This window comes from Desmodus rotundus, chromosome 9, assembly GCF_022682495.2.
Source record: "Desmodus rotundus isolate HL8 chromosome 9, HLdesRot8A.1, whole genome shotgun sequence".
In the NCBI taxonomy this organism is placed as follows: domain Eukaryota; kingdom Metazoa; phylum Chordata; class Mammalia; order Chiroptera; family Phyllostomidae; genus Desmodus; species Desmodus rotundus.
The window spans coordinates 49,491,214-49,518,022 of NC_071395.1; the positions used below are offsets into that span (position 1 = coordinate 49,491,214).

Consider the following 26,809-nt stretch of genomic DNA (forward strand, 5'->3'; position numbering starts at 1 on the left):
TGCTGGGGACCTGGCTGGCAACCCAGGCATGTGCCCTGACTGGGAATCAAACTGGCGACCCTTTGGTTGGCAGCCCATGCTCAATCCACTGAGCTACACCAGCCAAGGCTCGCTTAATTCTTTTAGGGATAGTTATTCCATTACATGAGAAAGGGGCAAAGTTTATTACTTTTAATATGTAGAAAATTAGGTGAACAACTTTAAAGGGATCAGTATCCCTTTTGAAATTATGCTGTGTCTCTTGTGTACCACAGACTTAATTCTGGTGAATAGTGGCGCCACCGCCAAGTCTCTTTTATCTAACAGGAAGTTAAAAAAATTTTTTTTTTGAATTGAAAGATCTTTACAGCAATAAAACCCCTTGGATAATTAGAAATGATATTGATCTAGGTACATTTATTAGATGTAATGTAACATGGTTATCCGTTGGTGGGCAGCCCTAAAAGGCATGTGGGTCCCAACACTGCCTGGTTTCTCTGGACAATAAACTGTTGATTTATGTAACTGAAATAGCTAGGGAAGTCAGGGTTTCCTTCCTGTTGGAGACAGCACAGGGGGCATTAAATCCCTGTGGGATCTTGATGATAAGAAAGAAGCTGACCTCTTTTGGTATTGGGAAATAACTACTGTATTGAGCTGTTCTATCCAAATGAATGGTGTTATTTAAAAAAAATATTTATTGACTTAGAGAGAGAGAAACAAACATCAATTTGTTGTTCCACTTATTTATGCATTCATTGGTTGATTCTTTTTTTCTCTTTATTTATTTTTATAGCATTCCTACACTTAAAAAAAAATTTATTGTTATTCAATTACAGTTGTCTGCGTTTTCTCCCCACCCCTCTCATTGGTTGATTCTTTTATGTGCCCTGACCGGGGATCAAACTCCCAACTTTGGTACATAGGGACAACGATCCAAGCAGCTGAGCTATCTGGCCAGAGTTAGATGGTGTTACTTTTATTTTACTTTTTAAAGAAGATTTTATTTATTTTCAGAGAGAGGGAAAGGGAGGGAGAGAGAGAGGGAGAGAAATATTGATTGGTTAACTCTCGTATGTGCTCCATCTGGGGACTGAACCTACAGCCAGGGTATGTGCCCTGACCAGGGAATTGAACTGGTGACCTTTCGATTTGCAGGATGATGCCCAACCAACTGAGCCACACCAGTCAGGGCAGGATGGTGTTATTTTTAATTTCTGGTATTAAGTTTGGCTATATCCTCTCTGTAGCCCAGCCTCCTTTGTTTAATACAAATTTATTCCTCCAAACTGCCTATAAGGGATGTTTGAGCTCTCAAGTAAGGGCTTTATTTACCACAGGTTTTCCTGTGTGGCCATAAGTTAGGTTTTTAAAATTATTTATTTATTTATTTATTTTTGTGAAACTTAATTTGGATTGAAAAATAGAAAGTGTTAAATCTTTTGGCTCATGTAATTTCCTAATGCCAGCAAATAATTCATCAATGTTTGTGTGCCTGCCATGTGCTGGGCATACAACCCTGGGTGCCTGGGGGTCTAGCAATGAGGAAGACAGATGCGTTAGGCCCTCGAGGAGCTTACATCCCTGTCACAGACAAGCAAATGAATGAATGAAAGAATATTGTAGGGCTTCTTTGGGAATATCCCTGGATTTGGGGAGACTTGGGTGGAGTTTCTTGGAGGTTTAGAAGTGACACCTCACTACCCTTCACATTTCCTCACTGGGCTCCTTGCTTCTGTTTCTTCCCTCTATGAAGAGGTAGAAATTACGGCATTTCCCCAGTTGATTGTTGGCTATTGGCACTACTTGATTCAGGTTGACTGTGGCTGTAGTTTTTTTTTTTTTAAAGATTTTATTTATTTATTTTTAGAGAGGAGAAGGGAAGGAGAAACAGGGAAAGAAACATTGATGTGAGTGAGAAACATCAATTAGCTGCTTCTTGCATGCCCCCAACCCAACCCTGCCTGGAAATCAAACTGGCAGGTTTTTGGTTTGGGAGATGGTGCCCAACCCACTGAGCCACACCAGTCAGGGCTATGGCTGTAATTTTGGAGTAACTAGAGAGAGAGTCTGGGATGGTCATGGCCAGGAGCATTTTCAGCTTTGCTTTTCTTAAAGTTGGTGGCAGTGCGTTTTTGGAATCCTGTGGCATTTCTTAACGGCAGTGCATATTATGCAGAGATAAACAGCTCTAAAAGCCCTTCCTGCCTTGTTTGAAATCTTAAAAAAAAAATTCAGGCAAGGGGGGTGCTTGGCTATTATTTATGGCATAGGAAAAGTGAGACTTCGAATCTATTGCTTTGTTGTGTATTGGTAGGTTTGTGGTGAATGAAGTTTGCTCTGTCCTAGGGTTCCCTCTTACACGGGGTTTGAGGAAGCACTGTTTTGACTTTTCTATGTTGTGGACAGCTTTGATGTTAGTTCACATAGGTCAGTTATATGACAGGTGCTGTCCTTACATAAGTGTATTTATTGGTGAGGGTGCCAGAGAGGGGTGGATACTCATTTGGGGCACAGGCTCCAGGAGAGAGGAGGTTTCTGGTTAATCTGTCTTTTTTCCTTCCACTCAAGTACTGACTCTGGAGGTGAAGAGACAGGCCCAAGCCGGAAGTGGGCGTGAATAAGTAATGCAACTGTGCATGTGACCAGGCTCCCACCTCTGGGCTCTGCTGTCCTTGGGAAGTGGATGCTTACTCCCTCCTCACTTCCTGTTCCTCAGCACTCCAGGATGAGTTCTTGGGCCTCGATTTGGGCATAGAAAACATCACTTTTTCTTTGGTAAGCTGATTTGTCAGAGTTGGGAGCACTTAGCAGTTCCGGGGCTCAGTTAATGTACTCACAAAGTCAGAACTCTGGCAGGGTGGCCACTAGGATGATTTCCTGTTGCATTATCAGTGCTCCCTGTACGAGCTTGGCTCTAGAGGGATTCTCTGGAGATGTGTATAGAACTTAAGGAAGCAGAGAGCAGAAAGGTCCTTCTGCAAGAGTGTGCTCTGGAAGAATGGTTTACTATTATTTGTCTTCATTGCTTTGTAAAAAAAAGTACTATGGGAGGCCCTGTGTGCAGTGGAAGCTTTAGAGCCAGAAAGCCTTCAGTCTGTATCCAGATTTCACCACTTGTTGGCTTTCTGACCTCAGGAAAGTGGCCTAATTGCAAGTGGCCTAAGCTCTTTGGGCCTCAGTCTCATTTGTGGAGTAGGGATGGTAAGCACAAAGCAAGCAACCAGATTATTGTAGGTACCTTGTGAGGGAGTTGTGATAGAATCGTATCAAGACTGACTATTCCTCTCGAGGTCGGCACCCAAATTTGGTCAGCTATCTATAGCAGTTAATACTGCCCAAGAGCAAACCAGTCCACATTGAGGCCACAGGCTGCTGTGCCATCACCAAGGGCCATGATCTAGAGGTTCCTGCGTTGGCTGATTTTCTCAGTGAGTTTCCTCAGTTTAACATAGCCTCACACAGGGTATACTTGTTTTAAGGACTTGCAGTGCCTCCTGAAGCACAACAGGGTAACTAGGAAAAAGGATCAAACCTATACTCTATGGGACTGCTATAGGTGCTAGCAAAAACCTCACCTTTGACTGACTTAGGGTCGGACACCTGGCTGGACATAGGAGCTTATAGGTTACTAGGAAAAGACAGGTACATTAATGGGCAAGTGTAGCAAAGTGTTGCATGCAGTTGGATTGAGGGAAGGAGGGGGAGATTTGGAAGGTCAGTAAAGGAAGGAGTGATGGAGAGAACTACTTGTTAGTAAGTGCCTACACATTTTGGGGAAAGGAACAGCATGGGCATGGGCAAGGACCTGGCAGTGAAAAATAGCCTGGTGAGTTCCCTTGACCTGAAGAGGTTATGCTTATCTAAAAGACAGAGTTTGAACTGGGTACCTATAATAAGTGAAGCTCAATGTTACCTTCAAAGGGAGGAAGTCTTATAAAATGTGTCATATAAGATTCAAGATTAAACTCAAATTAAAATCATACTTAAATTGAGCTCTCAACAAGCTTTCAATTAGAAACCAAGGTTGGCTGGTGAAATCAGACCATTTAGACTCCTTTGTAATGGTACGCAGTCTATGTGGAGTTTAACCTCTTAAGGCACTTCAAGAGAGCAGATTTGGGGGCTGTTTCTGAATATTTTTCCTTTGAGAATTGTCATCATTTAAGGTAGTCTAAAATTCTTTTTTTTTTCAAAGATTTTATTCATTTATTTTTAGAGAGAAGGGAAGGAAGGGAGATAGGGAGAGAAACATCAATGTGTGGTTGCTTTTTGTGCTCCCCCCACTGGGGACCCAGCCTACAACCCAGACATATGCCCTGACTGGGAATCGAACCAGTGACTCCTTGGTTCACAGGTTGGCACTCAGTCCACTGAGCCACTCCAGCCAGGGCTAAGGTAGTCTAAAATTCTTAACACAGCATAACAGTTTATAATTTTTTTTCTTTTATTTTGGAGAGAGGGGAAGGGAGAGAGAAAGAGCGGGAGAGAAACATTGGTGTGAGAGAGAAATACCAATCATTGCCTCTTGCACGCATCCCAGCTGGGGAACCTACAACCCAGGTATGTGCCTTGACCGGGAATTGAACTGGCAACCTTTCTGTTTGCAGGACGATGCCCAACCAACTGAGCCACATTGGCCAGGACAACAGTTTTAACTTGCAAGGCATTTTCAAGGTTTACGCTTTATGTTTAATATTTACAAAGCTTCAAGCTTTATACTTAACCCCAAGTATCTTTACTGAAGGTTGACTTTTGATCTGAATTTGAAAGAAAGATCTTATTCTTCCCAAACTATGAGTTGGTAAAATGTAGGCCTGACTAGGTCAGCATGCAAAGAGGGTCTGATGTTTGTTATCAAGCTGTGAAGGAGAAAGCTGGGTAGACCTGTCACCTGTATTTTTTCTTTAGTGAAATGCTGGGCACCAGGGAAGGAAGGAGAGTACTCATCTTATTAGAAAAACTTTTGGGAAGAATGTTTTCCCTCTTCCCTATGTCAAATTGGAAGATCTGCCATTTAACAACTGGGGAGTGGGGTGTGAACTGGATACCAAGTTTTTAAAACATATTTTTCTTCATGTCTAAATCAAGGATGTTTATTAGCAGACCAATGATGTGACTAACATTGTTTCTTTGCTAAGCAGGCTTGACTATCTTGATCCCTAGATTTAAAACTGTCATAAAACCTTTTCTTTTTCTGGCAGTTTTCTGATTGTTTTTCCCTTTTAAATCTTGAATTCATAGAAAATATTGTTCACTTAGTAACTTTTCAAAGACTTAGGTAGGCATTTTTTGTAAGCCATATATAGACACAAAAGAGGTATCAGTTGCTACCTGGTGACACATGCAGATGCAGACAGAATGGGAGATATATTTGTAGTTCATGATCTTACTTCTGAGCTGTTTATATTTAACCCTTTAGGGAAACATTTATGCTCAGAACTCTGTAATTGTGGGACATCAAGGCCACAGAGAGACTGACTGCAGATAGAGCCTGAACTCCACATTGCACAGACATGAAGTGGTTAAGAATTGTGGTTAGAAATGACAGCCCTGGGTGGTGTGGCTCACTGGGTTGAGTGCCGGCCTGTGAACCAAAAGGTCACCGGTTTGATTCCCAGCCTGGGTACGTGCCTGGGTTTTGGCCAGGTCCCCAGTTGTGGGCATGCGAGAGGCAACCGATTGATGTTTCTTTCCCTCTCTTTCTCCCTCCCTTTCTCTCTAGAAATGGATAAAAATCCTTAAAAAAAAAAAAAAGAAGTGACACTTAGAACAAAGCAAACACATGTTAACAAAGTGTCCCATCTCTAGAAAGCTGTATTTCAGACAACTTTTCAGCATACACAATAGGCATAGAACATATAGGTGCTGATCTGTCTCCCGTAACTCCTAATCTAGTGTAAAAATGTTGTGACTTAGAAAATGAAGCCCTGGCTGGTATGGCTCTGTGGATTGAGTGCTGGCCTGTGAACGAAAGGATCACCAGTTCAATTCCCAGTTTGGGCCCATGTCTGGGTTGTGGGCCAGGTTCCCAGTATGGGGTGTATGAGAGGCATGCATTGATATTTCTTTCCCTTTCTTTCTCCCTCCCTTCCCCTATCTAAAAATAAATAAGTAAAATCTTTTTAGAAAGAACACATGTTGACCTGGCCAGGTTGCTCAGTGGTTGGAGTGTCAGTCTGTACACCAAAAGGTTGCGGGTTTGATTCCAGTCAGGGCACATACGTAGGTTGCAGGTTTGATCCCCAGTCGGTGCTCATACAGGAGGCAACCAATTGATGTTTCTCTCTTACATCAATGTTTCTCTCTTCCTCTCCCTTCCTCTGTCTCTAAAATGAATAAACATATCCTCTGGTGAGGGTTATTTAAAAAAAAAATGACATTTGTTGTAGCAGCTGTCACGTATCATGAGTATCATATTCTTCATAGAGCATCACTGTAATAGTCTTTTTAACTATTTTCTGGTTTTTGAAAAAGTACCCAAAATATCAAAGTACTATGGAAATCAAATTCACTTGAAAATGAATTCTTTCCTTTTCTTTCCCAACCAAGTGCTCTGTAATCTCACCATGTGAGCATGAATTTTGGGTGAAATAAGAAACTTCAAAACAATCCTCCCTTAAAGACTGTGGTTATCTTGTCCTTAACTCAATGAAAACAGTTTCAGACTTTAGAGTACTAAAAATGCTAAGTATGGAAAGTGGTTAGTGTTCTTGTTCATAAGGGCACTTAAAAACTTGGTACACTTTTGAATGTATGCACTGTTTATTTCATATATTGATTGATTTTAGATATTTTATTTTTTATTTATTGATTTTATTGAGAGAGAGAGAGAGAGAAAGAAGCAGAGAGAGGCATCAGTTCATTGTTCCACCTACCTATGAATTCATTGGCTGACTCTTGTATGTGCCCTGAACGGGGATTGAATCACAATGTTGGCATATAGGAAAGATCCTCTAACCAAGTGAGCTACCTGGCCAGGACCCACACTGTTTATTTTTTAGAGAGCTTCTCAGAAAGTAAGTAGGTCTGCTTAGCTTGTCAATTTTAAGTAAGTAGTAGTTCATTCCATGTTTTAGGAGAGAATGATGGTATCTAGAAAGTTACAGTATAATGAATCTTACCTCTTTTTCAGCCTTTTCTGCCCCAAAGCCCCCACACTCCAGGTGTAGCCAGCTCTGGCCTTTGCCTCTGCTGTTCTGGATGCCTCGGATGCTCGTCTGTTAAAACTGGATCAAATGTCACATCCACAAAGATTTTTCCAGACCCTTACCCAGGCAGGGGAGCAATCCTTTCCTCAGTCTTTTCCTATGAATGCCTTTTCTCCATTGAAGTTGTTCTGTGTCTTTCTGTGTCACCAGCCTGTGAATTTCTGGAGTTGGTGCATGCAGGTTTCTCATCATGCTAAACCCTTGGAAAGATTGGTCTCTTAGTTCGTGTGTATCAGTGTTTATCACAAAAGGCATCTTAAATTTTGTCCACCAGTAACTGTAAAGAGATTTCCTGATTAAAAACAAAAAAAAACAGTACCTTAAACATTCAGTAGGCGATGCTACTCCTTTTCTGTCCGTTTTACCCTATGTAAAGCCTCTGACCAATTTCTGCTATAAAAGAGGACACGAACTTGGATTTTGGCCTAAATTTCTTTTCTTTAGTCCCTGTTTTGTGCAGGAACAGGTTCAGATGGTGTTTAGAAGTTTATCTAATAGTACATTAAAATGATAATTAAAATATTTTTGTAGTGGTTAGGGTGGAAGGAGGCTTAGCTGTTACTAGCAAGGATCTGGTCTATGAAGGATATGAAATTTAAAGTGAATTTGGAAGGCAATTTTAATTAACAAGTGTTTTTGAAGTATTATATTACCTGGTATCTGTAAGTATTAATTGAATGCCTTGTTCTTAGGACAGAGGGAAAACTTAGAGAAAAATATGGTTCTAGCTGTAGTTGTCTTCTGCCTTAGAATGGCATCTGCAGGTGATTGCATCATGTTTCATAATTACCCAGCTGAACTATTTGCTGTTTAGTCCAGTAGTAGGCACTGAGGCAGCCTTTAGTCCAAGCAGCCTCAGCATTCACCGCCTTGAGTATCAGGGACCCCAAACAGGTCTGGATTTACGTCGATTCTTCCATTTACACACCTGCTCTCTCTTCCTATCACAAAAATAAACCTTGTAACAGTTTCACTTTACCCCCACTCCTGCTTTCCCAGCTGGAGAAGTTGGCAGTGCCCTCTGGAGCAGCCCACCTGTCACCAGTGCACACCTCAGTCCACAGGGGTGTGTCATTAATATGTTGCAGCTGATGCCTCCCTCTTTAAAACAGGGTGGTTGTTGCCTTAGTGACTCATACAGAGCTTGCCAGCTCAGACTGTAGAATCCATACGTCTATCTCAAGTCTTGGGTCTCCCACCTGACCACACTTTGCTCTGTTTGAAGTTAATTAAGTTGGTGTTAATCGAGACCAGGGTAAGGAGCAGTGAGGTAATATTTTGTTTGTATTGCTTTAATATACATCATTTGATTAATTGTCATAGAGTAAAGCAGTTCTCAAAATAAACAGCAGCTGAGTTACGAGTGAAAACTCTGGATATTTGCTTTAACCTATTCTTGCAAATGCAATCAGGGCACTTACTGCATTTCTATACCAAGTCACCTGTTTAAGAATAACACTGTTTTTGTTTGTTTTTTGAATTTGAACATTTGAATTGCTTTGTAGCAAAGCAAATTGCTGGCAAAACTGGGTCAAGGAATGTTTGGGGTCAACACTTTTTATTTTGTATCATTTTTTAGTTTGAAGAATGCTTCTCTTGACCCAGGGGAGGTTGTGTCAGATGTTGCATTAAGCAGTTGGAAGATTTTGGGGCTGGGGTGGTGGAATCAATGACAAAATGTTGCCAAGTAGAACTGAATACAGAATTAAGATGGTCTTTTTATAAACTTGGTGGCCGGGAGCACATAGCGGAAAAACAATTTTATTTGTAAAACTTGTTCTGCATTAAATGTTTCTCAAGTTTGGGGTCAAGAGCAATCATGGGTGAGAATTATATTGATTTCTCTTTTAAAAAATGAAATAGAAAATATCAGAGTACATTGTAAGTGGTAAAGGTATGCTCCGTGAAACTTGTTTCAATTGTATGAATATGTATTAGGATGTATTATAAAAAACTGAAAGCCACTATTCAGGAGTCTGTGTCACATCATAAATTGTTTTAACGTGGAAAAAGAACATGAAAAGAGTTTTTTGGCGATTCTTCAGAACCTGATCTTGATATTGAGAGACTTCTTGTAATTTTTTTTCCCTATTGAAATTATGTTATGCTTTATATAGTTTAACATCCCCAAAGGCCATGCCCTCTCAGGTTAGACTGTGTTTCGTGTTTCCTTCATGTCACTGGAGAGTGAAGGGTGCAGGTTTGCTTTTGAAGTTGCGTGGCCGGGGGTGGGGGAGGGTGATTACCTTCTCCCAGAGGCACTGGAGTACATTGGGAAGTAACTGGAGAGGGAGCGCAGTCATCCCTGAGTGTCTGGAATTGGGTGGGTCTGGAGCTTTGTAAACTCTCTTCACTGAACTGGAGAAGTGATGGATTAGTGGATATCCTGGAGGGGAACTTGTGTGTGACGACGGAGACATTAAGATCTCATTAAGATCTCGGTTTTCAGAAGGAGCTGAGTTGGTCCAGGTCGCTCAGCGCAGCTGGAGTGAGGTCAGCAGTGAGCGCGTCGTGAGTCAGCCCTGGGTGCGGCCGGCCGGTTGGCTCTGCGGTGGGTGAGCTGGCCGCGACCCCTGGGTCCTACGCTGAGAGCCCGCCCGGGGCCACGTGGGAAACCGACGCGCAAACCTGGGCGTAGCTAGGAGCGCGGTCGGGAGGTCGGTGCTTCCGGGGCGGGGCCGGTAGGGCCCCGCCTAACCACGCCTTTCAACCTCAGGCCCCGCCTCAGTGCTTAGCCCCGCCCAGCCGGGCGCGGGCGGGCGGCTTCGCCTTTAAGAGCTCCCCGGTGTTTTGGGGGCCGCGGGCCGGGCGCGCTGACCTGGTGCGCATGTCCCGGGCGGTGACGCCGGCGCCGGGCTCCATGTGTGCGGCCGAGGGGCGCATTATCTGGCCGGCGGCGCGGGCGGGCGGGTGGACCGGCGGAGCGAGCGCCGCGGGCACGGGCGGCCCCACAGGCGGAACGAGAGCGCGTGGCCCGGCGCCCCCGGTCCCTCGGCCGCCCGGCCCCGCGGGCGACCCCGGTCCCACGGCCCCGCGAACCCGTGCGCTGCCCTAGGGCCCGGCCGGCGGGTGGCGGCCCGGTAAGTTCCGGACCAAACTTGGCGGGCGGGGGCGGAAGCCGACGGCCGGGGGCCCCCTGGTAGAGACTAAAGTGGCGGGGGAGGTGTGAACTGGACAGGGTCTGGAGGTTGTGAGGGACCCCCCTCCTGAGCGTGAAAAAGTGAGGGTGAGCGAGTTCTACTCCTTGTAATTCCGAGAGCGTCTTTCTTGCACTGCCCTGGAAAGTTCCGCGCTCAGTCGCTGCTCAGGCACGTGGGGGTCCGGGCGGGGGTCCGGGCAAGTCGCGGTGTCGCCCCTATACCCCTTGCGCTTCCTCCGGGGCCGGGGAGAGGCCGGGCCGTGAGGCGCCGCTTTCCAGCGGCCGCGACTCGTGGGGTTGGTGGGGGCGGCAGGAGAGAGGCACGTGGGCTCGAGGGGCGGGGGGTCCGGGCGGGCCGCGGGGGTCCAGGGCAAGCTGAGACGGGCCGTGGCTCTGGACCCCGTGGCGGCGGCGACGGCGGCGGCGGATCCCGTGTCAGAATAAGAGTCCCCCCGCGCGCCCACGCCTGCAGGGCCGTCCCTCCCCCTGCTCGCGCCCTTCCTGCTTGACCCCCGGGAGCTACAGGATCCTTCCCCCCTCTCCGCTCCAGCCCTTTACAGGGCCCTACTCTTTAAATCTGCCTCCTCCCCCATTTAGGCGGTGTCTGCATTGAGGTCTTTTTTCGCACCTGGAAGGGGTCGGCATCACTTGACTATACAGCAGTAGCTGGCCTTTTAAAGGGATTATTGCCAAGAATCGGAATTGATCACTCCAACAAGGAAGGACTTAATGGGCAGGGCTCCAGCTTAGAGGGTGACTGACACTTGGTGTGCGCGCGCACAGGCACCCAGAAATGAATGGGGAACCTTCCTTAAGTAACTGAATGACAACCCTTGGGTGCACGTTTCTGCTGTGCCCTGGAAATTTTGCAGGGACTTCTTGATTATGTATGTCTGATCCAAAGTCTTTAGGTGTGTAGTTCATCCTTATCTTAAGAGCTTTGGATTCTTTAGATCAAAGTCCGGGTGAGTCACTTGAGCCTTTAATTTTCTGTCTTCCTCACCCTTTACTTCTTCAAGTTTTCTACGAGTTCACAGTGCTTGTTTAGTCTCTAGTTCTGTGTGTCTGTTTCCTACAGTGACACCTTCTGGCTGTGGCAGCACAGAGAACCTGATGGACAGACAGACTTCTGTGCATTCACTTCAGTCTTACTTTTCTTCTGGTAGTGGTTATAAGTTTTCTTTTAAGTTAGATTATGTGAAGTAATGTTTGCTGGCACCTGATCAGTATTATTATGGTCCTTAAGGTAAAACTAGTAGCTTGTTAGACCTGAGAGCAAGCTTTAGAGGAGGGCTAATGAATTACACTAGTCCCCAGATTTGAGTACCTACTGTATGCCAAGTTCAGTGCACAGACATCTTCAGTACGTGAAACAATCTCATGGGGAGGGGGGGAAGGATAGTCTTCACTTCGCTGGTGAGGAAACTGAGGCTCACCTGAGTGGCTGAAAGGCAGAGCTGGCTTGAACTTGCTGTGTGGGGCACCAGAACCCAGGAATGTTTTGTTTGCAAACCCAGTGTATGAACATTTCCTGGGAGCTCCTAACCACAAGGTCATTTACTTGTCCAGGCTCCAGTGCACCTCTTCTTGGAGGTGTGAGATGATTTGGTGACACTGTTTTAGCCATGCTTTGTCTTCAGTTACAACTGGCCTTTAAGGAGCCAAACTGGAGTCATCTTCTCTTCACTGATTTCCTCAGGAGAGTTGGCCCTTTCCTAAAGGAAGCAGTTTAGAACAAGAATTTTGAGAGTGATTTGCTAGACTCTCCTATCACTTACTCCTCCACCCTTCATCTTTCATCCCTTATTCCTCCCCTAAGATTCTGATGCTGATTTTTACAGAGGACCGTCTCATTTTGGTTGTGGTGTAGAGAATGGATGGCTTCTGTATTACTGATTTGGATGCATTGTTATTTCCACTCAGATGACATCATTTTTTAAAATGTCAAGTCATCTCTATTAATGCAGTATCATTTGGCAGATTCTACAATCTTATATTTTGATAGTGAGGAAAGAAATAATGCTACTCTTGGTTGAAAAAATTCTGTAAGGATTTGTACCAAAATGTCAACAACAAAATCTCTTGATTAAGGTTAGTAGTATTTTATGTAAACTTTTTTAGTACCTCTGTACTTTATGATTTTTAAAAATAAGGAACTTTTTTGAGTAATCAAACACATTTTAAAGGCTCCAATTCTCAGCTATTCAGTAGCTCTTCTCATTTGCTTTGCATCATTTTGTGAAATTCTGGCATTGCAAGTAGTGATTTCTGGATTGATTTGTTCAGTAAATATTAGAATGTGTACTGTGCTCCAGCACTGTACTAAGAATCCCTGCTCATTGGAGTTCATGGTGAGATTAGTGGGAGAGAAATCATAATTAATCTTGTGAACGTGGGGAAATTTACAGGGGCCAAGGAGAGGACACCATGACTTGGTTAGCAAGACTCAAAGCGTTTTTCCTTCAGCTGGGATCAGAGGACAAGTAGGAGCTAAGTAGGTAAAGAGAAAAAGGGAAAGCAGTTCTGGCAGAGGGACTGAACCAGCAGGTTGGAGCAGAGAGACAGAGACAGACACTTGAGGGAGATGAGATGGGGAGCCCTGGGGCAGAGGGGCTCTGGGATTTACCTGAAAGCAGTGAGATCCCTTGGAAGAGGATAAGGGACTTCGGGGCTGAGGTGGTACAAAGTGAGTCTCGCAGACAAGATCTCATTGGACTTTAGATAGCAGACAACTGCAGGATACTCCTGAAGGAAATGAGTGGGAAGGTAGTGAGGTAATTATGAAATATTGGCATTAAGAATGACATGCAGAGTCTCGAATATATTAATTCCCAACAGAGACAAAAAAAAAATACCTTTACCATTGAATTCAGTTAAGGACTGTCAGATGTGCTAATTCTGAAAGAGTGGGCAACTCAAGTATTTTCCTGGAGAAATACCTGCTTCAACTCGGGGTATTTCTCTGCCATCAATTGAAACAGCCAAGGCTATTTTTCCTAGATTTTTTTTCCCTGATAATTCAGTTAATTTATGCTCATTGTAGAAAACTAGGAAGATTATAAGACAGGCAAGGTCTTCCTGAGCAGTACGAGCAGTTTTCCTGGGTGATAGAGCATCCCTGGGATTTCCTTGTAACAGTTGTTGGGTTGGGAAGTGCAGCAGAATCAGAACAAATTGGCAGTGTTATAGTTTGGGGCTTACAGAATTGTGCAGCCTGCTAAGTGTGGTTGATTGTTAGAGTGGATGCTCCTGAGTTATCTGAACTGTTTAGGAGGTGAGTTACACCATGTGGTCTTCTTTGATTGCTATTCTTTGAGGCATAGTGAAACTTATTTTGTGTGCTAACTGCAAAGTTCCCATCTCTGACTTGAATGAGGAAGGCAGCTTGTTAAGAAGGTAGAGATTAAAAAGACCGGGGACCTGAAGTGGTGGCAGTGTGGTGAAAGTAGTGAGACTAGTGTTCTTAGAAACAACTACCAGCTGGGGATAGACCCTGCACACATGTGGATTCTGGCAAACGCGACCCAGGACTTTTTAGTCAAGAGGAATGTTAGGCCATGGGCTTCTTGCTCCTCTCCATGCTTTCTAGACTATTCGTGACCTCTTTTTGTCTGATGAAAATGTAGGTTAAGTCTTTTAGAAGACAAAGGAATTTAATAGAGTACCTGCAGATAGCCTTAGGAAGTGACTGGGAATTCTCCAAAGTGTGGTAAAAGAGTCCTTGCAGCTTCCCAGTGACCTGCACCCACTTTTTCCCCACCTTCACAAAGGTGCCTGTGTTTCACATTTGAGTTTGTCATGGACCTTGCTTTCCTGTTCTCCTGATACCCCAGTTCTTGGGCTCTTTATATGAAAAGACTAAAGACTTTATATCCATACAGGAAGGCCAGTATCTGAGTTAGGAGGTACTGGCAGAGGGTGGCCAATACTTCAAAGGGGACACCCAGGCAGGTGTTTAGTGGGGAAGGTTTGAGGCTGTAGGACTTTGAGGCAAATTGATACAACTGCAGCTGGGGGCTGGGAAGGGGAGGCGGCATGGGATTGGAAAGTCTCCACTTGTTTGAGGTTGAGGGATCCCTCAGCTGGGCTTCTGCAGCTCTGTTTTCAGACACCATACCACCTGTTCTGCCTTGCTGGTCAGATCTTACGGTTTGAACCATCAAACTTAATTGAGCCTAAATAAAGTGATGCCTTTGAGTATGCTTTAAAAAATTACTGCTGCAAATAAGTAAGTAAATAAATAAATAAACTAAAATACTGCTTATAGTAGACAACCAGCTCGTAGTACCAGGGAGGCTGCTTGTGTACAGTGCTGCCTGCTGTTTGCCAGGTGAGGCTGTGGGCCTGTTCCCAGGCAGCAGGTCCCTGCAACAGTGTCCTGGCTTTGCCTCAGAGAGGTTGGGTGTGAGCTTCACTCAGCCACTTCCTAGTGATGTGACCTTGCTGAACCTTGCTTTCTGTTTCCCATTTCTAAAAATGGTAGCACTGTCTACCTTGAATGGTTGAGTTGTGAGTTAGGGAGCTGATGAATGCAAGTGGCTTAGTACAGCACCTAATGTGTGTACCTGCTCAATAAATTGGAGTTCAATGAGTTTTACCATTATGACTAGAACAGATGAGGCAGAGAACAAAAGCATTAATGATTGCTCTGCTTTTCTTGTGTGGAGCACCTTCCTGCTGGTAGTGCAGACTGTCACCCTACTGCTGTGCCCCTTGGAGCCATAGCTGGTCCTCACTGTCTAGCTGGAAGAAGGTGAAGTCCCCTAAAGAGGGTGACATTGTCAGGGTCACCTTGCTGTTAGTTATTTTACAGCTGGGATTTCTCTCAGGCCTTTCTGATTTCAGACTTTGCATGTTTTTCCTGCTAGCCTCAGCATTTCTGTAGAGATAGAGTAGAATGGCCGGGTTTGTGGGGCTTCACTAGGGGAAAGGAGGCAGCCCCATTCAGGGCCCTGGGCTTGCCGAACCCCATTCTGACTTTTGGGGGTAGCCCCTCCATTTGTAAGAGGGGAAGATGTTTGCCAGGCATATCTGTCATGGGGTCCTGGCTTTGAGAACCAAGAGAAGCCCATATATTCCTGGCTTTATCCCTGAGTGAATTCTGGTCGGGAATGGCAAGCAGGTTGCCTGATGGTACATGTAGTGGCAAATGTGAGAGCCTGACCTGAATCCCATCCTGCTTCCAGGCTTCCAGCTCTCTGGCTGGGTTGGAGAATGAACAGATTTGTCGTTGCCTACAGTTTACTACTATTCCGCCTTGGGCTGGTCACCTGGTCCCCTGACTTCAGGCGGGGACTGTATCTTTCATCTCATAGGATGGCTGTGAGGATAAGTAGTCAGAGGTATCCCAGGCCCTGCTCCTCCATTCACCTCTGAGACAAATTTTTCTCCTCCCAGGTAACAACTACTTGATGATCCCCCTGCGGTATCACAGCTCAGGTATGCACAGTGAAACAGATTTGAGGAGCTAGATTTTCTTCATAACAAATTCCTACCACAGCCTAACAATCTGGAGTTATTGGAGCTCACTGTAAGGAGACCTCACCTAAAAAGGTCTGTCAGATTATCCAGAAGTAATGTAAAAAACTTGTGGTCTTAGATTTGCATATAATCCAGCCTAACATTTCCTTCAGTTCCAATTGTTCTATGCAATTAGCCCTTGAGTTAATGGCTGTTAAACGCAACACATTCTTACCTTGGAGGCAGCTGCTCACCATGACCTCAGAGGTGAGCAGGTTTCAGGCCAGGTAACTTGAGTTTCCAGTTGCTGAATTTTTGTGGCAGTGAGAACAGATTGTTTGGTTTTCTTGTGTGTTTTGGGCAGACTAACTCTGCCAGTCAGTTTTGAGAACTTTGCTGCCACAACCTTCATATACATCCACAGAGGAAACATTTTCCCCAATTGCTCAGTGGTTTGGGAGATGTAGGACATGGCAAACTGAATTCTTGAGTTGAAGGTATTGGTTGAGTTACCCCAGATCTGTGATGTTCTTGGGACTTATATATCATTGATGGGACAACTGAACTTCATGTTTTGTGGCCTCATGGTTTTTTTTTTTTTCTTGTGCATTTAAAGGGTTAATGCCCACCCCCTTAATAGCACTGGCTCTTTCAGAGGATTCTATGGGATTCTCCTATGCCCTCTGGAATCCTGGGAGATTTTGAGAGTTTGATTAGTATTTTCCTTAATACTTTTGTTTAATTAACTGTTGTCTTTTTCCAACTCAAGTGACAGTTCTTTTTTTTTCATGATTTCATATATTTATTTTTAGTGAGACAGGGAGGGAGAAAGAGAGAAACATACCCACCCGGGCTGGGGACTGAACCCACAACCCAGGCATATGCTCTGAGGGATGACTCCCAAGCAACTGAGCCAACAGTGGTCAGGTTCCAAGCAACGTTCTTAATGCTGAAGCCTGGGGAGGAGGTTGGGAGCGTCAGGTGTCAGTGGTAGGAGTTGCTTGGTCTGCTTTTGAAGTTTTCTTGGGTAAAGACATTAACGTACTGAGTCTGGAATGAGATGTAATTGCAGCCATATTGTTAATTTGTATGTGTTGGGCAGGGCATTAGAAACATAACTATTTTTGGTCCTTGGGCAGCAAACAACTTTAGAATTCACCTGGGACTAGCCTGCTTCTGTGTGCAGTTTTGCTGTGTGCCCATCACATGGCACACAGATTTCATTCAAGATGAGTGGGGGAAGCCCTGGATATTACACACTGGAAACTGAGGCTCAAGAGGAGCGACCTTTCCCCTGCTGACTTGTAGAAGGGAGGGGAACATAGATAGCTCTCCATTCCTTCCTAGAGCTACCCTAGTCAGATCTGTCATCTTTATTTCTTCATGGTTTGGATAGTTTTGTTTTAGGTTCCTCCTCCCTTTATTTATGTAGGTCCATTGGCAGGTTTCCTTTCTGAGCCAAGGTCATTGTGGTGAGAGGATAGGACAGGACACAGGGAGGAAGACCTCAAGGCTGCTTTTGGAATTTCAGGGCAGATTTTGTTTTGTTTTGTTTTTTTAAAGATGTAGCTGCGTTTCCTGTGCTGGAATTGAGATAGCGTTGGCTTTCAATTTTAAGTGCATAAAACTGCTTTTCCTGTCTGCTAAGAAAAGTGATGGTACTTACTTGAGTAGACATCCTTCGGACATGTGGGTGACCATTTTGAAATTTTGAAAAGCAACACATGTAAATAAGGTGGAACTGGCTTACGGTCAGGTCCTAAACTAGGCTCTCATGGTCAGCTGTGCTAGTCCGTGGCAGGAGACAGGGCCTTTGACACTCTGCAAAGGATACTGGTTGATTCCAGAACAGTGTAGTCTGGCTGCTAAAAAGCGTTCAGGGAGGTTATTTATTGTTATATTATTTATATCTAGGAGAGTCTGTTCTGGCTGCTGGAGTGGTCTTTACACCATATAACAGGACTGGTTGGAGGGGTTCAACGTGGTTTGTTTGGAGGAGAGAAGACTGGGGGCAGGAGATGGTGTGGGATTCCTAGAGGCCCATTGGTGAGTCAGGATCTCAGCTCAGGATAGAACAGGAAGCCTTTCCTGTTGCTGGAGCACCTGCTCACCTTCTTAGGGAGTACGGAAGGGGTTCCTCTTACTTTCCAGAGATAATATCAGGTGACCCTGCCACAAAAGGCGACGCACGTGGACAGGTCATCACCTGGGGTCCTGCTCAGCATTAGGTGAGCAGCTCAGAGACATGCACCCACCTGTGAAGTTTGAGATGGTGGGAGCTTATTTGTTACCATGGTTTATTGCAGAAGAGAAAAGGAAACAAATTTCTTAGAAAACAAGGTAACTTTGATTTGTTTAACCAGCTTTCTTAGTCTATGAGCCACTGTTTTTGTGGTGTGGTTTTTTTTTTTTTTTTTTTTTTTTTTAATCCTCACCAGAGGACATTTTTCCCTTGCTTTTTAGAGGGGAAAGGAGAGAAGGTTAAGGGGAAGGGAGGGAGAAAGAGAGGAAGAGCGACATCAGCGTGAGAGAAGCATCGATTGATTGCGTTTCGTATATGCCCCAACCAGGGACTGAACCAGCAACCTAATAAGCATGTGCCCTGACTGAGAATCAAAGCCATTCTTGGTCTGCAAGACAATACCCAGCCAACTGAGCCACTCAGGACAGGGCTTTTTTTTTTTTTTTTTTTTTTTTTTTTTTTTTTTTTTTTTTAAGTTATTAAAAAACACTAACCCATTGACATTTAACGACGTAGGCTACTCTCGTCAGTACCCCATGGAGTGAAATGTTGTGTGGGCTTCTCATCACTGCGTGGTGAAATGACCGGAGCAGGAGATGTGTTGCTGGGTGTGGGATTCTCTAAGCAGAGTTTCTTAGCTGATGGGAGAAGTGCAAAGATGTCCTTGCAGCCAGGTGGCCCCAGCCCCTGGGCAGCACCTGAAGCTGTGAGTAGCTTTGTGTTGTACAAATTCCATTTTTGTTACATGCCATGATGTGAGAATAATAGGCATCTGATTTGTGTCTGTCCCCAGTCCCATCCATCATCTTGCCCCACTTCTACCCTTCTGAGAAGATATACAGTTTTCTTGGTCTCGAGGTTTACAGCTCTTGTGGAGAAGGTGCTTGACACTGGATTAGACCGTTCACAAGGAGTGTCCACTGCACTGGAGCATCAGGAAGGGGTGAAGTTGGCAGATCACCCTTCAGATGCCAGGGTTTATGGAAAGTTGTAGTGGGAAAGAAGGTTGAAAAATGCAGGTGGTTCTGGTTATTGTTGATGACCTTAAATCACAGGTGGCAAACACAAGGCCTGAGGGATGAATCCAGCCCTCCACCTTGTTTTATCCAGCCTGGCACCTTGTTTCTACCCAGTGGCAGCACTGAGCTCTCGCTTAACTGTTAAGGAGTAGTTACATTTATACAGTCCTAAAATTATAATCGGCCCTTTGAAGGCAACCACAAGGCTGACGTGGCCCCAGTGAAAATGAGTTTGACACTCCTGCCTTAAAGGGAAGGCTGTTTTATACTTCATCCTAAAAGCATGGAGAGCCCTCAGAGGTTTCTGGGGGGAAGAATGTAGATTTGAATTGGTCAAGGAAGCCAGACAGGAAAAAATGCCATTGATATAAGTCAGACATGAACTGATACAGTCTTGAATTTGCTTGTTGGGGAATAAAAAGCAGGCACAGGTGCTGGAGACAGTGTGTAGGCAGATTGGTTGGGTGAGGACTAAAGTGGTTACCAGGGGATGAGGACAGGTAACATCTGTCCATTCAACAACTGGGGTAGCTTTGCTGTGTGGGTCGTGCTGTGCTCCTGGGGTACAGTGGTGCATGAGATGGCCTATTCCTGTCCCCCGGGATCTGTGATCACATGGAGAGACAGGGTAGGGTGCCCTGAGAGAGAAAGGGTGAGGAGGAACACAGCTGAGAGGTGGCAGCTGAGGGAGGACTGGAAGGTGACACAGGTCCCCCAGATTGTGGGTCTGATTTTAGGGCTGCTGAATTTAAGCAAAGGTGAGGTGAGCTAGGTTCTGTAGAGGGTGGTTTTAGGTTGTGTCTACTAATACTTCCTGGAAGAAGGTGGATGCTGGTGAGACAGCTCAGCCTGTGGTTCTGCATAGCCACTCTGCTTCTCTAGTCTGGGAGGGTGCAGTGGTTTGAGGCATGGAGGATGTGTGTGACTGTCAGGACCCTCAGGGCATGTCTGTGATCCTATCCTGCTGGATAGCTGTGGCCTCTGGGGCCAGGTGCAGAACTTGATTTGTCCTTGCATCTCCTCCTCCCCAAACTAATAGTACTTTGTGTTAGGTGCGAGTGAAATAAATGATAGGTGAGGGACTAAAATATCCAAGGGACTATCTCTTTATATGTAGGCATAGTTTGTTCTGCTCTGCTCTCAGGAGTGAAATAGTGATGAATGAATGGAAATTAGAGGGGCACAGCCCTTAATGTAGTCTGAGAAGGAACTTTGTAGCAATTAGAGGGACCAGCAAGAGACTCAGTTTGATTGCAGTGCCCTGGGAATTGGTTGGTAACCCACATTTTCTAGATTCTAAGGATTTTTTGGCTTGAGATTTTTGACAGTTTTCCAGACAGACTCAGTGATTAAGACGCTTCTCTGAAATATCCACATGAATTATTCCAACAGCTGCTGCTTCCTGGTTTAGAAATTTTCCTTGTTTCATGCATTGCTCAAGTGTTTTCAAATCTTGGCTTTTTTGGCAGAGTCCAAGGGAGAAGACAGGTGGATGTCCGGCCAAGTGATGATACTGGTTTTGAGAGTGGTGAGGGGTTGTAGTTGCAGGAAGGGAAGGAGCTTTGGGGATTTGGCACTTGGAAGAACTGACTTGGATCAGAGTGCAGCACCTGGCTGGTGATGACCACAACACTGTCAGGGTCCTGATTGATTTTGGGTTTGAGGGTGGCGGTGCGGAATCAGGTGAGTTAGGTGAAGGCAATAGCCTGGTGCCCCATATGCAGAGCTGGGAGGGCTGGTGTGGGCTCTGGCTACTGTGTACCTGGGAAGCCCTCTCTGCAGGGCCTGGGTTGTCCCCTGGGCCTTGTGTCCTCTGCTGTCCATGAACCCTCCTTGCTTTGTTACTGACCAGTGGAACCAGTTCCCTTCCCACTGGTCTGTCTGCCTTTTGATTGCCATTCATGGGTGAGGCTTATGCTGTTTGAACACAAGTCAGTCCACTGGATGCCAGCATGTACAGTGAGGCTCAGCCCTCTAGGAGGTTTCCCAGAAATTCAGTAAAGGGTTAAGTTAATGTGCTCTGAGAGGAGGAGTTGAAGGTGTGCTGATCTTTGCTCTAGGGAGTTTTCCCAGAGTCCTGAGAAGGATCCAGACCAAGGATGGTCTCAGAGTCAGACTGTTCTGGATTTGCAGAGGTTCAGATTTGAGCCTGAGCCTGGGAGATGGCAGACCTGGGTCTGAATCCCCATTTGACTTCTTAACCCTGTGACCCTATCCAATCACCTTGACCGCTCAGCCCCATATTTCTTATCTGTCAAGAGTGGGTATCAGTGGCAGTCCCCTGTATGAAGTGTGGATGACAATGGTAGTCCCTCATGTGAAGTAAGGGTGACAATGGCGGTCCCTGTGTGAAGTGTAGATGACAGTGGCCGTCAGTCCCTTGTTTGAAGTCTAAGTGACAGTGGCAGTCCCTGTGTGAAGTGCAGGTAATGTTGGCAGTCTCCATGTGAAGTATGGGTGACATTGTCAGTACCTTGTTCTGTGGTTGTGGTTATGGGGATTAAATGAAATCATGCATGTAAAGTGCTGGCATGACACATGGCACCAACTAAAGAATTCAATAATTGTTAGCCACTGTTATGCTTTTCTTTTCTCCTTTAGTAACCAATATACTTCATTGATTATGCTATTATAGTTGTCCCCATTTTCCCCTGTCTCCACCCTGCACCCCCCCACTCCGCAATCATCACACCATTGTTCATGTCCATGGGTCATTGGTATAAGTTCGTGGGCTACTCCATTTCCTATATGGTAGTTTACCTTCCCATGGCTGTTCTGTAACTACCTATTTGTATTTACTTCTTATCCTTTCACCAATTCACCTATCTCCCCCATCCCCTATCCATCTGGCAACCATTGAAACATTCTCCATATCCATGATTCTGTCTCTGTTCTTGTTTGCTTAGTTTGTTTGTTTTTTTAAAAGATTTTATTTATTTATTTTTAGATAGAGGGGAAGGGAGGGAGAAAGAGAGGGAGAGAAACATTAATGTGTGGTTGTCTCTTGTGCACCCCCTACTTGGGACCTGGCCCACAAACTAGGCATGTGGCCTGACTGGGAATCAGACTGATGACCCTTTGGTTCACGGCTGGCACTCAGTCCCCTGAGCCACACCAGCCAAGCCTGCTTAGTTTGTTTTTAGATTTAATTGTTGATATGTATTTGTTGCCTTTTTATTATTCATAGTTTTGATCATCTGTTTCTTAAAAAGTCCCTTTAACATTTCATATAATAATGGTTTGTTGGTGATGAGCTCCTTTGGATTTTTTTTTTCCTCTGGGAAGCTCTTTAGCTGCCCTTCGATTCTAAATGATATCTTTCCTGGGTAGAGCAATCTTGTCCGTAGGTCCCTGCTTTTCATGACTTTGAATATTTCTTGCCAGTCCCTTCTAGCCGGCAGTTTATTTTGAGAAACCAGCTAACAGTCTTATGGGAACTCCCCTGTGGGTAACTAACTGCTTTTCTCTTGCTGCTTTTAACATTCTCTCTGTATCTTTAAACTTTGGCATTTTAATTATGATGTGTCTTGGAGTGGGCCTCTTTGCGTCCATCATAATTGGGACTCTGTGCTTCCTAGACTTGCATGTCTATTTCCTTCACCAAATTAGGGAAGTTTTGTTTCATTATTTTTTCAAGTATGTTTTCAATTTCTTGTTCTTTTTCTTCTTATGGCACCTCTATGATGAGAATGTTGGAATGCTTGAAGTTGTCACAGAGGCTGCTTACACTATCACTGGTTTTTTGGATTCTTTTTTCTTGTTCTGTTTGCTTGTTTTTTACTTCCTTATGCTCCAAATCACTGATTTGATTATCGGCTTCATTCACACTACTGTTTCCCTGTGAATTGTTCTTTATTTCAATTAGTGAGTCCTTCATTTCTGACTGGATCTTTTTTATGCTGTTGAAGTTCTCACAAGTTACTTGAGCATCCTTATAACCATTGTTTCGAACTCTGCATCTGCTAGATTGCTTATCTCCATTTTGTTTAGCTCTTTTTCTGGAGTTTTGATCTGTTCTTTCATTTGGGCCATGTTTCTTTGTCTCCTCATTTTGGCAGCCTCCCTGTGTTTGTTTCTATGTATTAGGTAGAACTGCTATGACTCCCTCTCTTGGTAGTGTGGCCTAATGTAGTAGGTATCCTATAGGGCCCAGTGGCACAGCCTTCTGTATCACCCAAGCTGAGTACTTGAGGTATGCCCTTCATGTGGGCTGAGTACACCTTCCTCTTATAGTTGAGCATTGATTGCTGCTGGCAGGTCAATGGGAGGGATTTACCCAGGTTCGTCAGCTGCAAGGATTGGCTGTGACCACTTACCCTCTGCCCTGTGTGGATGATCAGCTGTGCAGAGGCAGGGTGGTGATGCCCCAGAATGGTCTGTAGCTGTCCACAGGGTGTGCAGGCTCTGGGGTTTTCCCAGGTGATTCAGGCCAAGGTCAGTGCCTACCTGTGTTCTGCTCAGGGCCACCCTGCCTGGTCTGTAAAGCAATCTGAGATGGCTGCTACTTGTGCTGTGCTGGGCATGGAGGTTCCCAGGTAAAGGCAAGCGATGAATCTAGGATGGCTGCTGCTAGTACTGTGCCCGTGGCCACTTAGTACTACTTACCACTTACCACTTTACCACTTCGTAAGAGGTAAAGAGGGCTGGGGGCTTATTGAGGCCAGCTGCTGCTTGTTTGATGGGATTTAGAAAGTTGTGCCCTGGATGGTGTGGCTCAGTGGATTGAGTGCCAAGCTGCAAACCAGAGGGTTGCTGGTTTGATTCTCAGTCTAGGGCCCATGTCTGGGTTGCAGGCCAAGTCCCCAGTTGGGGGTGTGTGAGAGGCAACCACACATTGATGTTTCTCTCCCTTTCTTTCTCCCTCCCTTCCTCTCTCTAAGAAAAAAAATAATAAAATCTAAAAAAAAAAAAGTTGCAAAGCATGAGCCAAGACCAGCCGTTCATATGGAAAAGTCACTGGGGTGGGCCAGTAAGTTGGGTGGGAGTCTGAGGGGATCTCCAGGGCGTGGTAAGCAGTGTTAGCCAGGTTGATGGAGTCTCAGATATAGCACCATCTTGCTGGCTCTGTGGCTCTGAGGCTCTGTGGGAGGAGGGTTCATAAAAGGGATAATGGCCTCTGCCTCCTTTTCTGTCTGGGAGAAAGCTGTTCTCCAGCTCCCACCTTGATGCTAGACACTTTATTTCCTCCCTATATGCCACTAGTGCCTTTCAAGCTGCTACCCTGGAGCTGGAGCTCAGAGGGAGTGAGTCTGAGTAAGTTCGTGTGTGGGTCCTTTAAGGCAAACTGCTTGGGGCTCCAGCAGTTTCTTCTCTTCCACTGACTCAAGCCCCGCTGGTTTCTGCAGCCAGAAGTTGTGGGGACTTACCTTCCTGGCTTTGGAACCCTGGGCTGAGGGGCCTGGTGTGGGGTTGGGACTCCTTACTCCTGAGATATCCCTCCCAAATTTTTATCCACCACATGTGGGTGAGGGACCAGCCTGTTCTGTGTCTGTAACCCTCCTACCAGTCTGGATGGATGTGGTTTTGTTAATTCTGTAGTTGTCAGACTTCCACACAACTTGACTTCTGTCAGTTCTGAGTGATGGTGGTTCTATATTTTAGTTATAATTTTGATGTGGTTGTGTGAGGAGGTGAGCCATGTTTACCTATGCTGCCATCTTGACCAGAAGTTAGTAACCAGTTTTCTTTTCAACATGTCAAATGATGATTCTCTCAAAGTCCTCAAAGTTCTGTGTGCTTTTTTCTGTAGCATTTTGAATTTGTGTGTCCAGTGGCAGCTTTCTCAGTGAAGAGTCAGGCATTCCCCTTCCTGCCCCACTGAAACCTGATGAAACACAGGAGGAGCCTGGACTGTGGTGAGAGAAGAGCCCCTGCCCTGGCAGTAGTGTCACAGACCCGCACGGCCTGGATCTGGGGCTGGATCTTGGCACTGGCTGGTTAGGGAGGACCTGGGTCTGTGTGAGGCTGCTGAAGGCAGAGCAGAGCAGAGGGGTGGGCCTCGGAGGAGGCATGAGGGTCACCAGCAAGGCTGGCCCAGTAAAGGCTTAGATCAGTGAACCGCCCCACCTTGTCCCCCTCATGGCCTTGCCCCTGCCTGTCTTATAGCCTCCCTGCAGGAAGGGCTGGTGGCCTGGGACTCTGGGTGACTTCCCAGGGGTTATCTTTCTTGCTTGTGATAGGGTTGTCTTGGTAGGATTGTTCTCAGAGACACTGAAGTGAGGTGGACTTTGTGGGCTGCTTGGGAACCTGACCCCACTTAGGACAGTGTTTCTCTGGGATGTGCAGTCTGTGTACTCAATAACTGACAGCTTACAAGTGCACCTTTGCCTGGAAGCACAAAGCTTCCAGCACAAAGTTTGTGCTGGTCCTGTGCATGTGTATATGCATGTGTACATGTGTGTTTGTATGTGTGAGTACTGGCCCTGACTGCTGGGAGGGAGTCTGACCTGTGTAGTCACTCTGGTGTGTGAAAGAAAGACATTCCAGTTCATGTTGGATGTGGACTTTGTGTGGCAGAGTCCTGCTTTTTGTGGGGCCCCCCGCTTTGGGGTTAGTCTCAAATGCAGGCTAAGTCCCACTGTGGGCATACCCCAAGCCTCCATGGCCCTTGCAGATTTCTTCAGGTCTTCTTATTTTAAGGCAGGGATTCAAATGTCCTTGGCATTGCACCTCATAACATATCAGAGTTTTTAGTACTAAAACCTCTGCCAGCACGGAAAACTCCTGACTTGAGAGAGAAGCAGCAGGCAAGTTTCAAGACTCAACTTCTTGCTATTGCATCCTCGGAGGCAGACCCTTCTCTCTTCTAAAGCTTCTGCAGGACAGTTTGGTCTTTGCTACCTCGCTCCCTTAGAGCGCGGGTCTCCAGATATCAGACCCCACTGCAGTTTCTTTCCTGTGTGCTCCTTGTGCCGGCTGTTTGGACACTTCGAGCAAAGCTCCTCCCAGCAGGCAGAGCCTTGTGTCTGTCTGCCATCCCCTCTTCCTGCAGGTGGCCCTTTTGTGAGGATAACATGATGGGAAATATCTATGCAGGGTGCTGGGAAGCTCTGACAGCTGAAAGAAGCCAGGGCTACCCCACCTTCACCTCTGTCTAGGCCTCGGTTTACTCTGTAGGGCTGGGAGTGGTCAGCACAGTTGGGAGTTCTGTGAACACCCTCCCCGAGGGACACCTCTTTCTTGAACCTTCTGATCTTACTTTTGTCTGTCAGGTACATTGTCAGGAAGGTATGAGGTCTGTTTACATTGTTTCTCAGTTTGTTCTTAATTGGTGTGTGTGGTATAAGCCACAATTTAGTGATGGCTTTTGCCATCTGTTACAGTTTCTTCCTTCACACTTTCTAGCACATTAGGTGCTTTTTGTCATTGCTGCAGTGCTTCATCATCAGAGTTTGCAGCAGTGATGAAGCGTCTGGGGCTGAGAGCCAGCTTGTTGGCCTGGACCTTGTGGTGAGGCCTCAGTCAAGGCCATCAGTGCTGTGGTGTGGTTGTTGGACAGCTCCTGCCACAACTGACAAGTTACCAGATGGTGTTGACTATTTGACTTGGCCCCTAATGGTCAAAGAAACTGAATTCTGCCTATTAGGGAAGCTTGGCTGGTCAGATGGTTATAGGTTCTTATTTGAAGGCCCAGTGTCATACTGAATTTCTAGAATTCTACCAAGTCATCCTCCTGTTTAAAACTTGTCTTGAGGGCATCTGGAAGGTTTGTGAATATATGACACTGTGACCCTGCCATCTGTCTAGGGACTCACTAGCC

General features: G+C 45.6%; 1 protein-coding gene across 7 annotated transcripts in view; it reads left to right on the forward strand.

The window, feature by feature from the left end:
- The window catches only part of GATAD2A (GATA zinc finger domain containing 2A), a 105,703-nt gene that overhangs the window by 4,442 nt on the left and 74,452 nt on the right, over positions 1–26,809 (forward strand). For 4 of the 7 annotated variants that reach the window (XM_024560720.3, XM_024560722.4, XM_045195690.3 and 1 more), the window contains exon 1: positions 9,925–10,270. The exons of 2 other annotated variants lie outside the window; for them this stretch is intronic. The gene's annotated coding sequence lies outside the window, so the exon portion shown is untranslated. Of the gene's footprint in view, positions 1–9,924; positions 10,271–26,809 lie in introns of those variants that run through there. One more of the 7 variants, XM_053910517.1, reaches the window with a different exon arrangement.